We start from the raw sequence: 10,061 nt of genomic DNA, 5'->3' as shown, positions 1-10,061 counted from the left end.
CTGAAGGGAAGGGGGGCACAGTTCTCTTTTCTGCTTGGCAGCAGCTGGTGACCTTGGGGCAGTCATTGCCTTCTCTGAGAATCGCTTTCTTCATCTGGAGGCTTGGTGTTTGGTGGGACCTTCTGGTGAGGACTGAAGACCTTGACTGGTGTACCCCACGCTGGGAGTTCTGAGACTGTGCAACCAGTGTCAGGGCTGTTTCCTTGTCACCCAATGAGAAGATACTCAACTGTCTCGTGGCATCAATTTTCTCATGACACAGGGTAACTGTCGTGGTCCTCACTCCCCACATGGGGAAACCAGTAAAGGGGACTGTCCTTCTGTATATATGTTTCTATTATTGGTTGATAAATGAAACACTGTTTGGCCAATAGAGGCAGGAAGATAGGCAGAGATAGGAGACGAGTAGAATTCTGGGAAAAGGTAGGCAGAGAGGGACCATGAACAGACGTCATGTAGAGACTGGGAAGACAGGATGCACCAGATGATCTTTAGTAAGATAAGGCCATGTAGAGATACATAGATTAGTAGTTATGGGTTAATGATTAAGAGAGAGCCAGCCAGTAAGAAGCCCTGGCCATTGGTCAACAGTTTAATAATTAATATAGCCTCCATGTGCTTATTTGAAAACTTCAGTAACATTCCTAGTTTTCTACTTGGGTCTAAAGCTGTGTTAGAAGAGTATTTTTTTTTTTTGGGCTGGGTGGTGGTGGAGCACACCTTTAATCTCAGCACTCAGGAGGCAGAGGCAGGTGGATTTCTGTGAGCTCGAGGCCAGCCTGGTCTACAAGAGCTAGCTTCAGGACAGCCTCCAAAGCCACAGAGAAACCCTGTCTCGAAAAACCAAAAAAAAAATTCTTTTGTGCCCTAAAGCTGGTATATATATATATATATGTATGTGTGTGTGCATATATAATGTGTGTACATGTGCGTATACGTGTGTCTTTGTATGTGCTGAAGCCAGAGGAGGACCTCAGGTGGCCTGCTCCATCACACTGGATCTTAAAAAATGGTTATTTACAAGATCTATTTTATTTTGTATACAGTATTCCTCCCGCATGTACACTTGGTGCCAGAAGAGGGCACCAGATCTTGTTACAGATGGTTGTGGGCCACCATGTGGTTGCTGGGAATTGAACTCAGGACCTCTGGAAGAGCAGCCGGTGCTCTTAACCTCTGAGCCATCTCTCCAGCCCCAGTCAGTGCTCTTAACCCCTGAGCAATCTCTCTAGCCATTGTCATAGGTCTTATTTCCTTAAGATAGGATTGCTTAATGAACCTGGAGCCAGGTTGGCAGCCAGCAAATCCCTGTTTCTGTGCCTCCAGAGTGCCTGGGTAATGAACACACACGGACATACCTAATTTTTTACATGGGTTGAGGGATTTTGGAACCCAGGCTGATCTTGCTTAATAAGCATGCTCACCCACTGAGCTATCTCTTGAGCCTGCTATTGCTGGACCTACTGCACTGGGCAAATCAGAAAGGAGCGGTACAGAGTCAGGGGACATGTAGTTGCTTCATGACCCACCTACAACAGGTCTCCCTTGCCCCATAATGTTAGAGCCTCTGCCAAGTGGCTGATCACAGCCTGAAGAAAGGTGACTGTGGCCAGAAGCAGGAAGGGATGAGGGTTCAGGGAGGCATCGGTGAAGAGCTTGGGGCAGACTGGGGACTGTGAGGTACCAGGCAGCACTACCCAGCTGGTCCTCAGGTTCCCATTGGCTCCAGGGAAAGGACTCTTGGGGGAAGAAAGACATTCAATGAAAACTGTGGAAAGTGCCTACGACAGGCAGAGGTGGGTGAATTAACTGTGGACAGCAGAATCCATGAGTCAGAAGGTCCAAGGGTTCTCATCCTCTTGGGGAAGGAAGGAGAGGCAGTCAGGTATGTGGCTCAACCACCTGGAAGCTCACACACGCACGCGCACACACACACATGCACACACACACACACATACACACACGCACGCACAGCTACATCTGCTAAAAGGTGACACATGAAAGGTGATAGCACAGTGTCACCAGCCTGGGAGTGTCAGGATAACGTCACCGGGGTGAGGGGGGCCCTAGGGTGCGGCACATGCCCCCTAACTTCCTGGGGGGAAATTTGCCACTGTCATGTACACGAAAGAACTGTCAAAGACGCACGAAATGAGCTGTGTGGATTGTGAAACTTAAGCCGCACTTGTGTTTGTTTGGTGACAACATGGAAATCCACAGATGTTCTCTCAAGATGAAAAGGAGCAGCTGCCAGGGATCCCTTCATTGTGACCTCCGTCACCTCCGGGATGTCTCCTGCCTCCACGCCCTGCTCCTGAGCCCTTTCTCCCACCACAGTGGGACCACACCCACATCCAGATCTACAGCAGGAATCTCAGGACAAGAAGGGCCTGTGGTTTTCAAAGGCCACATAGGAGGTAATATGAATTTCAAGGGGCAGGGCTGTGAAGGACCAAAGTGCAAATGCTGTTGGCTACCACATGTCCTCAGGAGGCTGGCAGCCAGGCATGTGAGGGCTTGAGCAAGAGTGAGAAATCAGAAGGAAGGGGCAGTGCCATTTGGAAGGTCCACTCTTCACTCCCAGCTGTCTTTCCCCTTGACTCTGGGGATGAACAAACGCCGGTATCCTGATCTTACAGAGAAACTGAGGCTCGGTGCATTGGAGCAGCCCATTGCCATGGCTGAGCATCTCTCCTCATTTTCATAAGATAGAAACCTATGTATGGTCTCCTCGGGCCATACATTAGCAGTCTGGAGGGGGGTCTGGGTGCCAAGTGTCAAAGAGGCTCTGTTTGGGCTGAGGAGACAGTTCAGTGGGTAAAGCCATGCAAGCATGAGGATCCGCGCTCCACTGGAGAACTCAAGTGAAAAGCGCCAGGCGTGGCTTTGTGTCCTTATAACCTCAGCCCTGGGGAGGTAGAGTCCAGAGGATTCCTGGGGTTTGCTGGCAAGTCGACCAGCCCACTTGGTGAGCGACCAGTGAGAGACGCTGTCTCAAGCTGGATGGTGTCTGAGGAAAGACACCTGGTACCTTTCTCACCTTTTCACTGTTGGTTAATTTTTTGAGACAAAGTCGCTCTACATAGGCCTGGCTGTCCTGGAACTCACTATGTAGACTCATAGAGATTTCCCTGTGTCTGCCTCCTAAGTGCTGAAATTAAAGTCATATACCACCACCATGCCTGAATTACACCCCATTTTATTTAAATTTAAAACAGTATTATTTTACAAACCAATCCCAGTTCTGTCTCCCTCCCGTCTTCTTCTACCCCCAATCTCCCCCATCCACTCCTCAGGGAGGGTGAGACCTCCCATGAGGGATCATCAAAATCTGTCACATCATTTGGGGCAGGACCTACCCGCCCCCCCCTCCCGCCCCCGTACCCAGGCTGAGAGGATAACATGGCCACAGGCTAGAAAGCCCTGGGTGGATTACACATCGTCAAACTCTAGAGGAAGATGCAGGCTAAAATTTAGAAATAAATCCTGCTTTTGAAAAAAAGTTTTTATAAACTGGGTGTAATGGCTCACACCTTTAATCTCAGCACTCAAGAGGCAGAGACAGGTGGATCTCTATGAGTTCTGTGCCAGCTAGGGCTACGTAGTGAGACCCTGTCTAAAAAAAGTTTTATTATATCTTAATTTATTTGTTTTGTGGTGTGTGTGCCCATGCCACAGTGCACACGTGGAGGTCAAGGGACAACTTGCAGAGCTCAGTGTTTTCCTTCTGTCAGGTGGGTCCTGGTGCTCAAACTCAGGTCCCCAGGCTTGGTGGCAGGTGCTTTTACTTACTGAGACATCTTTATTTCGATTTGTTTGCTGTTTGCGTGTGGGCATGGAGGTTAGAGGAACCCCTTCTCTGTGGCTATCCATCACTTACCACCTGCCTTTCTGTTTTGAATCAGGGTCTCTCAGTGGCATGGAGCTCACTGAGCAGGTCAGTCTGTCTGGCCAGCAAGCCCCAGGGATCTGCCTCTCTGGCACTGAGATTAGGAGGCATCATGCTTGGCTTTTTACATGGGATCCAGGGCTCACACTTAGGCCCACCAGCTGAGGGATGCCCTGGAAACGAAGATACGGAAAGAGAGGTCCATGAGGCCATGGTGCCTCTGCAGGATGATGAGCTCTGAGTGGCAGGCACATGGGGGCCAAGCTTCCTAGTGGCGAGGACTCCCCTCAGGACTGGGGAGGGCTCCTCTCTGAAGATACTGTAGCATGTTTCACTTAACAGCACACATGCTAGTTATTTGTGTTGTGGCTGTGACAAGAACGCTGACGGAGCAACTTGAGGAAGGAAGAGTTTATCCTGGCTCACCGTTGGAAGGTGCAGTCCCTGGCGGAGAGGCATGGCAGCATGAGTGTGAGGAGGCTGATCCCGTGGGATCCACAGTCAGGAAGCAGAGAGAGATGAACGCTGGTGCTCGCCTCACTTTCTCCTCGTTCTTCAGGGCGGGAGCCCAGCCCACATTAGAGTGAGTCTTCCCACTTTAGTTAACACAGTCTAGAAACCCCCTTACAAGCTCGCCAGGAGCTTGCCTCCAAGGTGGTTCCAGATGCTGTCAAGTTGGCAGTATCAATCGTCAGTCCCAATCTTAACAACTCCACTCTGCTTCCTTGGCCTGAGCCTTTCAATAGTTGCTTCTGCCCTTGGCTCAAGAGAGAAGAAGGATTCAGGCATGGCCTCTTGGTGTAGCCACACAGAGCTGAGGGGAAGGCCAGAGGTCTACTTCGGTTAGAAAAACTGTTTAGTTTTTTTTATCCTCTCTTAGAAAAATAATTTATGTCTAAGAAAATATTAATCCATGGAAGGAGTTGGTCAGGTAGAACTGAAATACTGTATAGCAACGACATGGATTATTACATGACTGATTGAAGTGGGAAAACTTGGTTTTTTGATACAGGAACACACTATGTAACCCATGTTGGACTTGAACTTGTGACCCTCCTGTTGACTTTATGATTATCTTGCCTCAGGCATGCATCATGCTTTTGGCAGAGGTGAATAGTTTTCAGTCCCACATAGCCCTTGGCTGAAGGTTAGAAATGCTGGTTAGTTAAATACATCATCAACGAATAGAAATAGAATGCCTAACTCTCAAACCGATGAAATACAGGCACAGAAAGGAACAAAGAGAACTCAATATAATGACAACAGAAAGCAAGAAAACATAGGAAAAGGAAAGACAGAAAAGAGGCAAAATTAGAGTGGAAAGTTTCAGCAATCAGTGAGCAGGCAATCTAGAGAATGTATGTTCCATCCCTTGTCCAGAACGGCTTAGTGCTCAGGCCTCTGTCTTGACTATAAGACACATGTGATCAGTTGTGGTATACAGCAAGGGATGAGAAACAGGCCAGGGTCAGGATGGCAGGAAGTAGCCAGAGAGACAATACAGATGGGTCGGAGGGCTCAGATGTCACCTGTCTGAAGCCTGGCTTTGGAAGTGACCTCACTCTCCATATGTCTCTGGGGTAAGAAACCCCTCATCAGTTGTGTCCAAAGGTCATTGTGAATGTAGCCCAACACAAAATTGTAAACTTGCCTAAAATTGATCCTTATGCTCAGTAGCAAGCAATCTCCACATGAAATTGTCTCCTCAGAAGGGATTTCTTTCTTTTGGGGGAGAATTTCTTTTTTTTCTTTTCTGTTCCCTTTCTTTATTCTTTTTTTCCTTTCTTCCTTCCCCTCTCCCTCCCTTCCTTTTTTTTTGTAATTTGACTGTGAGGTTCTCTAATGTGATCTTTGTAGAGCTGTGGGTCACAACCCCTTTGGGGGTCCAACAACCCTTTCATAGGGGTCACATATCAAATATCCTGAATATGAGATATTTACATTATAGTTCATAACAGTAGCAAACTTACAGCTATGAAGTAATAATGAAGGTAATTTTATGGTTGATGCCACCACAACATGAGGAGCTATATTAAGAAGTCACAACATTAGGAAGATTGAGAACCACTGTTGCAGATGACATCTTGTCATCGTATCCAAATATTTGATACACCTGACTCCAGAGAGTCAGGAGTCATCCTGGTACAGGGGCCAGGAGGGCTGATGACAGGGACCGCAGTGCTCCCAGGGCTGTAAGCATGTGTGTGTGTCTCTGTGTGTGTGTGTATGTAACTCTATATCTGTGTGTCTGTGTGTATCTCTGTGTGTCTGTGTGTACATCTGTGTGTGTCTGTGTATTTGAGTGTATGTGGGTGTGTATGTGTGTTTGTATCTGTGTATGTGTGTGTATATATCTCTCTGTGTGTTTTTCTTTGTGTATCTCTGTGTGTATATCTCTTGTGCATCTGTGTGTGTGTCTGTGTATTTGAGTGTATGTGGGTGTGTACGTGTTTGTATCTGTGTATGTGTGTGTATATATCTCTCTGTGTGTTTTTCTTTGTGTATATCTCTGTGTGCATCTGTGTGTATTTTTCTCTCTGTGTATATCTCTTGTGTGTGTGTGTGTGTGTGTGTGTGTATCTGTGTGTTGGTGTGGCCCTGATCTCCCTCTGAGGAGCAGTGAGACTCTCTGAGGCCTGAGGGAGTCATGCCTGTTTTTTCTCTTCCTCCCCTGCCTCTGCTGGAGTGTGGACAGGCTCCCCAGCTTGGGTCACTGTGCTCCAGCCTCCTCTTTGCTGGAAGAATGATGCATTCCCATTCAGCTCTAGCTGCAGCCCATGAAGGCAGCACACGACACAGAAAACCTGGCTCTGTTCGTTTCCAGGGACGGGGCTTGCCCACTGCACTCTTTCAGAAAGGTCAGGGGTAATGAATTCCTCCTCTCACCACCCAAGGGACAGCTGAAGCCCATTCACTTAGGCCCCCTCAGCATTTCCCGATCCGAATAAATCAAGTGGGAATTTGGCTGAAATTTATCTTTGTGGTGTTTACACAGACAGACCTTAAAAAGCTGGTCGATATGGGAAACAAGGGGAATTAAAATATTTCAGGGGAGACGGTTGAGCATTCCAAAGGGGATGAGAAAGGAACATTGGAAGTCCAGCAGCTAAACTCATCCCTGGGCAATAAGAGGACGAGAAATTGTTTTTATTTCACCTTTGTGTATGTGGTGTGTGTCGTGTGAATGTTCGGGTAGCTGTGTGTGTGAGTACACACACCACATTGCTTGTGTGAAGGTCAGAGGACAGCTTTGGGTGTTGTTCCTCATGAGGCTGGTTGTTGGGGGAAATCCTGTGCATTTGTCAATAAAATACTGTTGAGCCAAACGGGAACCTAGATGGGAGGGACTAGGAGTCCAGGAGGATTCTGGGAAGGAGAAACATAAGAGAGTTCGAGATGTAACCGTCATGGGGTAGGAAGCCCGGAACGTCCCCGTCTTACAGGGTTCCTGCTTCATGGAAGAGTCTACTAGACTTTCTGCAGGACAAAGAAAATGACTGACAGACTGCCAACGCAGATGGACAGTTTGAAAATTCCTGCTTTCCTGAGAAATCTTCTGGACACATTGTGGCCTATGGGCTGAAGATGGATGCCCCAACGTTACAGAGGAACCTCAGGTGACTGTCCAGGCAGTAAGATGTCTTTGTCAATCCTAGTGTTTATATATTATCCTTCTGTGGTCTTTGATGGAGTTGAAGGCAGATAGTTATAATTATAGTTTTTCTTAGTTATGATAAAAGATAAGCTACATATAGGACTTTGGACTCACAAGAATGAGATAGATGATATTTTCTTTAAATCTTGCTAAAATATTGTAACTGTGTTCTTACTTGATAACTGTTCTGTTATATACAATTTGACTATGTTAAAGTTAAGACCTTTCTTTTTGTTTAAACAGAAAAGAGGAGATGTTGGGGGAAATCCTGTGCATTTGTCAATAAAATACTGTTGAGCCAAACGGGAACCTAGATGGGAGGGACTAGGAGTCCAGGAGGATTCTGGGAAGGAGAAACACAAGAGAGTTCGAGATGTAACCACCATGGGGTAGGAAGCCCGGAACATCCCCGGTAAGAGAAATACATAGATTGACAATTATGGGGTAATTACTTAAGTCAGAGCTAGCCAGGAAGAAACAAGCAAAGCCAACAGCTTCATAATTAATATAACCTCCTGTGTGTTTATTTGGGACTGATGCGGCTCTAGAACCAGGCTGGCGGGAAGGCATTCTCTCAAGGAAAAAGCTTCTCTTAACAGTTCCTCATGAGGCTGGTCTCTTATTGGCCATTGTGTATGCCACGCTGGTGAGTGCCCCAGCTTAGGGGAACCCTTCTGTCTCTGCAGCCCATCCCACTGTAGGAGCCCTGGGATTACAGACACGCTCTACTGAGCGTGGCTTTGGTTCTGGGGATCTAAATTCTGGTTCTCATTCTTGCACAGCAGGCACCTGGCCCAAGATCATTTCCCCACCTCTAGTTATCACTTTTGAATGATATTTTATTTATATGAATGTGTATGGATGTGTGCACATGCATGCCATAGTGCATGTATGGAGGCCCAAGGGCCCTCGTGGGAGTGGGGGCTTGCAGGCCATCATCACCTTTACCTGCTGAGCCCAATATTTCATTGTCAGTCTTTAATGACACACAAATTATTACGCAGACATGACCCCATTGGCCCCAGTTAGTGACTCTCAGACAAGGTGGGTAACTTGTGCTGCTTGGCCAATGTCCCACAGAGAGGATGCCCAACTGGAGTTAAGGCAGGGTTGGGCCCCTCTGAGGTCAGGACTGGCCCTTCTAGACTGGAAGTGTGGAAACAGAGGGAGGCAGTTTCTGGACCCAAATCGCAAAATCTATCAATGTCTTGGGTCCCACGCCCCTGTGGGGGTTCTGCTTCCCCCATGTGGAAAGTAGGGGTGGGGCAATGGCAGCTTTATGTGCTCCCTCTGAGGATCACAGAGGGCCTGTGGGGACAGACTTGGGACAGGGTAAGGCTCTGCTCAGCTCCCCCACCCTCCCCGTTTTCCCCACAGACAACAGAGGGAGGGCCTGCTGCTGCTAAACTGAAGGATCTGTTCCCTGTCATGCCTCTCCTTGGGCCCCGCCTCCGACCTGGAGGTCAACCAAAAGCACCAGCTAGGAGGCAGCAAGGTAACCAGCCTGCCACTCGGCTCAGGCCAGGCCTAACCCTTTCTTCTTGGGCCTCCTTGCTAGTTTCCTGTTTCTGTTACAGCGAAGTGTTCCTGACTCCTGCGGGCGGGAGTTCTCATGGGAAAAATACGGGAATCTTTTTGTTTCTGTTGCTAGCTCAGGCTAGCCTCCAACTCTCTACACAGTTGAGGACGACCTTGACCTTCTCATCTTCCAACCTCTACCTCCCAAGTGCTGAGATTACAGATACGACATCACACCTAGTTTATGCAGCGCTGGGGACCAAACCTAGGACCTCATGCATGCTAGAACAGCACTCTACCAACAGAGCTACAGCTCCAGTCCTGCTGACTCAGAAGCTGCAGTCCTCACTTCTAATCCTACATATGCCAACGTTCTATCAAGAGCCTAGCTGAATCAGCAATTTCCACACAGAAGTAGAGAGCCCTTGTCAGATAGGGACATGTCTGACTCTCCCTTGCAGGCGACGGCTGTGCCTGATGCTGTGTTTGGTCAACAGAGTGGTCACTGGGAAACGTTGTAATTGTTTGAATGCTATGCTCAGACATTTTTTCTTTGATGGGAAGTGGTTGATGTTAGATTTTGGGGGAAGGGGTAGTTGAAGGCAGCAGGCAAAAGCACCTTGTCCTAGGTACCGCCGTTTTGAATTCAGACTCCACTTTACCTGAAGAGTGAAACGAAGTTCAGGTTCACAAGACCTAGGGGAGCTGGGAACCCTCCATAGCTGACCGCCCCCTCCTTAAACACAGAAACTGTCTGTTATGCCCCATAGTTCTCAAAAACATCACGGCCGTTCCTAACAACAGAAAGAACAAATGAATCTGAATGGTTGGGCTGAGAAACCTTACATTTTTTGTCGGTTAACAATGATGGAACACATAGGGAAAGTCCCTAAATCCCTAAACCCTGATTGGTGAAAATTGCAACTGTAACTTGGCAACAAATGTTTGTGAGTTTTGTGTTTATAAACCCCGCTGCTGCTTGGGGCTGTCAGGAGAAAC

The sequence above is a fragment of the Mesocricetus auratus genome, unplaced genomic scaffold (assembly GCF_017639785.1).
Source record: "Mesocricetus auratus isolate SY011 unplaced genomic scaffold, BCM_Maur_2.0 Super-Scaffold_100676, whole genome shotgun sequence".
In the NCBI taxonomy this organism is placed as follows: Eukaryota; Metazoa; Chordata; class Mammalia; order Rodentia; family Cricetidae; genus Mesocricetus; species Mesocricetus auratus.
Note: the sequence above shows the minus strand (reverse complement) of the source record.